Below are 6,000 nucleotides of genomic sequence, written 5' to 3' on the forward strand. Positions count from 1 at the left end.
TGGAAAAATGTTTATTTTTTGTCCAGGAGTTGCCCTTTTTGGGATATATTGTGTCCGCAGCCGGTTTTAAAATGGACACCGCTAAGGTGCAAGCGGTGCTGCAATGGGAGAGGCCGGAGAGTCTGAAAGCACTCCAGCGGTTCCTTGGGTTTGCGAATTATTATAGGAAATTTATAAAACACTTTTCGACTGTTGCCAAACCGCTCACGGACATGACAAAAAAGGGTGCCGATCTGGCGAACTGGCCTGAGGTGGCTATACGTGCATTTGAGCGTCTGAAGAATAGTTTTGCTTCAGCCCCCATTCTGGTGCAACCAGACGTGTCTAAACCTTTTGTGGTAGAGGTTGATGCGTCGGAGGTGGGAGTGGGGGCAGTACTGTCTCAAGGCTCGTCCTTGAGCGAGATGCATCCATGCGCCTACTTCTCCAAGAAGCTGTCGCCGGCCGAACGGAATTATGATATCGGCAACAGGGAGTTGTTGGCCATCAAACTGGCTTTTGAGGAATGGCGACACTTCTTGGAGGGGGCGGCTCACCAGGTCACAGTTATCACCGACCATAAGAATCTGCTCTATCTGGAGTCGGCCAAGCGTCTGTCTCCTAGGCAGGCTCGCTGGGCATTGTTTTTTACTCGTTTCAATTTTCTTGTGACGTACCGTCCCGGGGCTAAAAACACCAAGGCGGATGCTTTGTCTAGGTGTTTTCCGGGGGGAGAACCTCGGGAAGAGCCGGTACCCATCCTCCAGAAAGGGGTAGTGGTCTCGGCTCTCACGACGGAGGTAGAGGCGGAGATTGCCGAGGCCCAAGAGGAGGTACCACCAGGACTTCCCGCCAACAAATCATTTGTACCCCTGCATCTTCGGCTTAAGGTGTTGAAGGAACACCACAATTCGGTACTGGCTGGTCATCCAGGGGTGAAGGGCACCTTAGAGCTGGTATCGCGTCGTTTCTGGTGGCCCAAAATCCGGCAGGACGTGGTCTCGTACGTGGCAGCTTGCATCACGTGCGCTAGGGCTAAGTCACCCCGAACCCGTCCTGCTGGCACGCTACAGCCTCTGGGGGTACCCAATAGGCCATGGACAGAAATCTCCATGGATTTTATCACTGACTTGCCAGCCTCGGCAGGGAACACGGTCATCCTGGTGGTGGTTGACCGTTTTTCAAAGATGGCGCATTTTGTGGCGTTGTCTTCTTTGCCCAATGCTAAGACGTTGGCTCAGGTATTTGTGAAGGAGGTGGTCAGACTCCACGGAGTACCATCTGACATAGTATCTGATAGGGGTACGCAATTTGTGGCGAGGTTTTGGAAAGCTTTTTGCTCAAGGTTGGGGATCAAGTTGTCACATTCATCGGCGTTTCATCCACAGTCTAATGGACAAACTGAGCGCATGAACCAAAATCTAGAACAGTATTTACGATGTTTTGTGTCCGACAACCAGGAGGAGTGGTCTACTTTCCTTCCTCTGGCCGAATTCGCGTTAAATAATCTCCGCCAAGAGTCATCAGGAGAGTCTCCATTCTTTTGTGTGTACGGTCAACATCCTCAGTTTTGTACCTTACGTCAGGGTGACTCCGGGGGTGTCCCGGAGGAGGATCAGCTAGGAGCCCAATTGTCATCAGTCTGGAGGCGGGTGAAACAGCGTTTGTTGAGCATGAGTGCCAGGTACAAACGGGTGGCTGACAGTAGACGCGTGCCAGGTCCAGACCTGTGTGTGGGTGAATGGGTGTGGTTAGCTACGAAGAACATAAAACTCAAAATTCCATCTTTAAAACTGGGTCCAAGGTTTATTGGGCCTTTTAGGATTTCTGCCATCATTAACCCAGTGGCTTATCGGTTGGAACTTCCTGCGGTGTACAAAATACATAATGTTTTTCACAGGGCTTTATTGAAAAAGGTGGTAGGCTTGGTGGACACGACGCCGATGCCACCTCCAGTCATGGTGGATGGCAATTTAGAGTTCGAGGTCGCCAAGGTAGTGGACTCTCGAGTAGTACGCCGTACTCTTCAGTATTTGGTGCACTGGCGGGGGTATGGTCCGGAGGAGAGGTCTTGGGTTCCAGCCTCAGACATACATGCGGATCGGCTGGTCAGTTCTTTTCACCGTCGTCATCCGGACAAGCCAGGTCCTATGAGTCTTGAGGGCCCTGAGGTCCCTCGTAGAAGACGGGGTACTGTCATGTCGGACGCTGTTCACACCACAGCGTCCGGCAGGCAGAGGTAGTTCCACCTCCAGCCACTATAGCCTCAGTGGCGCCGGCTTGATCTTCAGGCTCTCGGGGGTTAATCCTGCTGGAGACCAGGTTGGAAGGTTAGTCACGCCCATGGTCTTTAAATAGTCATACTGGCATATGGGCGTCGCCGATTATAGCTTGTGTTTTCATACCAAGTGGTTCCGGTCTGGAGTGGAGGTGTTGCAGAGAGAGAGATTCGTATCTGGTGTCGTATGATCCGTCGTTATCCTTTCTCCTTCCCATATTTGTGTTTAGTTGTGCCCTGTTCACATTACTGTATATTCCTGTGTGTGTGCGGCGCAGTGCAGTTTAAGTTCTCCCTGTCTGTCTTATTTGTGTGGGAGCTTTGGTGGTGTGTCTCCTCACTGGGTGGAGGGTGGAGGGTTAAGTGCAGGGCTGAGCAGGAGATAAGGAAAGGGTGGAGGCTCAGGCATTTGCACCTTCAGCAAAAACCCTGGGTTGAGGGTCAGACAGGGTTTCCCCTAGTGAAAGGGACACCACAGGGGCCCCCGGGTATTTCTGCCTTAGTTGTCCTAAGCCCCGCGTGACAGCTGTTGGTACTGACCTTCCTCCTGTGATTGTTGGGGGTAGTGGCCATAGTAATACTGCTGAGGGGCATCTTGTTGGGGCGGGTAGGCCCGTGTCTCATACCCACCAATATAGCCGTGTCGGCCCCAACCAGGTTGGGACCAGCCTCCAACACTGGGTGGGACTAAGTGGCCATATTGGTGGGGTTGGCTAGAGCCAGAAATCTGTTGCTGGTGTTGGGAAGGTTGGGTAGGGGGAGGAAGGGGGTGAGGTGTAGGCCCACGTATTAGAGGATCTTCAGACCCTGCTTGAGCAAGCATCTGTGTGGGTGGTCTCATGCGCATTAGATTTCGGGGGGAAAGCTGCCACCTCTCCAGATATTCGAAAAGCTCATATGGTGTATTGGGGGGGTGCTTGCATCAAGCAGGATCTGAAAACATCCCCTAATACGGAGCCTGACCTCATGGGTAAGGGCACGGAGATAAAGGGTCAGGCTACGTGAGTAGGCCTCCTCCCCATCATCTGTAGTGACTCTAGATAAATAATTTAGCACCCCTGTGTCCACATTGGTCCTGCTCTCTTGAACAGTGACCTGGCGCCTTCTTCGGCCTCGCCGGGATGTAACAGCAGCCTGTGGGGATCCCCTGATCTGGCCAGTTGGGCTGCTGCTCAAGTTGCCCGGCTCTTCCAGGATGGGTGATGGGGCAGCAGCAGACCGTCCTGGTGGTGTGGGTTGTTGGGCAGCCAATGGGTTCTCCTGTGATGACTCATCTTCTGCCATGCTTCTTGTAGGGGGAGAAGATGGGCCAGCCACCTCATCCCCTACAGGATCAATTATGGGCTCTGTCTCTGAGCCCGTTCCTCGATCCGTAAGGTTGGATTGAGTTCTGTTATGAAATAGAACAGAGGCAAAAATACATCAATATTTTTGGCCCTGTAAAGTAACTGTGTAATGTGGTATGAGGTATCTACTTACGGTCTCAGATCCAGAATTGGGGCGAGGAAGGAGAGCCGGTCGTAATAGATATATTTTCGTTTTACGTATCCCGCATCCCCACTCCTGGACCGCTGCTGGCGTTCCCGGCGGTATTGGTCCCGGATGCTTCGCCAGCATTTCATCACATCTTCCACTGCAATGTGACAGGAAATATTGTCAAATTCACATATTTGATAGGTCACATTTGCTACCAGTAGTCTAGGCATGGGGCCTTCTGGGGGTGTGCTTTCTACCCATGGTGGCATATCTAATTGGGAAGATACACAGGGTCTCTTTAGCTACACTTAATAATTGGTTTGTCTAGGAGGATGAGGAGCTTGTGGCATAAACCCAAATTATGGCTGTGTGAATCCACGTGTCACATCCAAATCTAACGGCCTCATGAGGCAAAAAGTACATGCACAGGAAGGGGGGTGCTGATTCTATATTCCTTTTTTGTTGTGCGCTAAGGTTACTCATGTTTTGGCTTGTACTTACGAATTTTATGCTGCTCCTCACGTGGTCGATCACCAAAGTCATGGAACATCTGGCGACAGATGCGCCTCCATGACGCCTCCTTTCTTGCCCGGTTTGAATAATTGGCATCGCATTGGTCCCAGATTTCGGGACGCTTCTGCACCAGGACTATTAACATCTCCACATTTATGTAAGTGGACGCCATTATGCTGCTGTACTCCGTGGAGGCGTACTTCCGGGATGTCTGGAGTGCTTTTTGAGCTCATTGGCATGTCTAGGCTTCCTGATGATGGATTGGCCCATTTCCTGTCACCAGCCAAAAGACCTGCGTATTTCTCGCAAGTCACATGTGTGGTTCGTGTGTAATCCGTATTTTTTGCGCACCCATAGACTTGCATTGGCGTACAACGGCCGTAGTACGCTGACAATCGCAGCATTATTATTATTATTATTATTTATTGTTATAGCGCCATTTATTCCATGGCGCTTTACATGTGAGGAGCGGTATACATAAAAACAAGTACATAATCTTAAACAATACAAGTCATAACTGGTACAGGAGGAGAGAGGACCCTGCCCGCGAGGGCTCACAATCTTCAAGGGATGGGTGATAATACAGCATGCTGCGATTGGCACGGAGCGTAGAATACGGATGAGAAATATACGGCTGGTGTGAGTGACCCCATAGAGAATCATTGGTCCGTGTCTAATGCGTGCTTTTAGCGCCTCTCACTCGGCCGTATTCTTCGCCAGTGTGACCCCGGCCTAACAGTCTGTCTCCATCTTTCACACTGTCTGGGTCAATCTGCTTTATGGCTTGCAGCGCCTCCTGCAGGTTAAGAGCATAGCCACAATCTTTTTAACAGTCTCTTTATCAGTGTCCTGCCAGGACTTTACTTCTCTTTGCGCTGCACCAGTTAGCTGCCCAATAAGGATGTTCACTTTTTGCCTTTCAGACAGAGGATACACCTCAAACAAACTGCACAGTCTCTCTTTGAACTCACTCAGGGTATGTGACTCCCCTGAGTAGTGCGGTAACCAGGCCGCACCCGGTATATAGGGCATGGACAGCGGCATTATGGGGACTGCTGCAGTGGGCGCTTGTTCTTGCTGCGCGCTGAGCCAGCTGGATTCTGTGGTGCCATTAGAGCCGCAGCTGCGCTGGCCCCTGCATCTTACGGCGCTGTGGGGGGTGCGGTGGCGTTCACCGCTGCATCTTCTCTTGCCTCAGACATTCTCTTTCCCGCTCTAGTTAACGTTGGCCAGGACCCTTGTTTCACTGGCTTACCGGTTGCCGCTCCGCAGGCTGGATGATCGGGGGACGCCGGGACTGCAGGCCGCAGTGTTATGGAAATATATATGTATATGTATTTCATCTAGATCTCACTTGCCTGCTATAGGCTATATACTGCTATATACTCCATATATTCATGTATTCTTATATACCATATGCACACAGATACATATTCTCAGTTTGAACCTTATAACTAGTTGGTGGAAATTGACCTGCTACCCAGTCATCAGATGATAGCATTGTCTTAGCAGATATCAGCAAATAGCAAATATCTAGCAGACATAGGGAATGAGGAAGTAAGGCCAGATGGTCCAGCCGATATTGGAGACTTGCTGACGAGTGCAAGACTCTGGACAGTAAATCACGTGGTGTCTAAGTAACCCCAGGTCGGACACCCATATATGTTCATGTATTTAAACTGACCAATTAGATAAGAAGTTCATCCTTTATGTTAATGAGTAACCACTCCTTTCTGTACAGCTGATAAAACCAA

The sequence above is a fragment of the Dendrobates tinctorius genome, unplaced genomic scaffold (genome assembly GCF_039654945.1).
Source record: "Dendrobates tinctorius isolate UK_male_01 unplaced genomic scaffold, ASM3965494v1 ptg000039l, whole genome shotgun sequence".
Classification (NCBI taxonomy): Eukaryota; Metazoa; Chordata; class Amphibia; order Anura; family Dendrobatidae; genus Dendrobates; species Dendrobates tinctorius.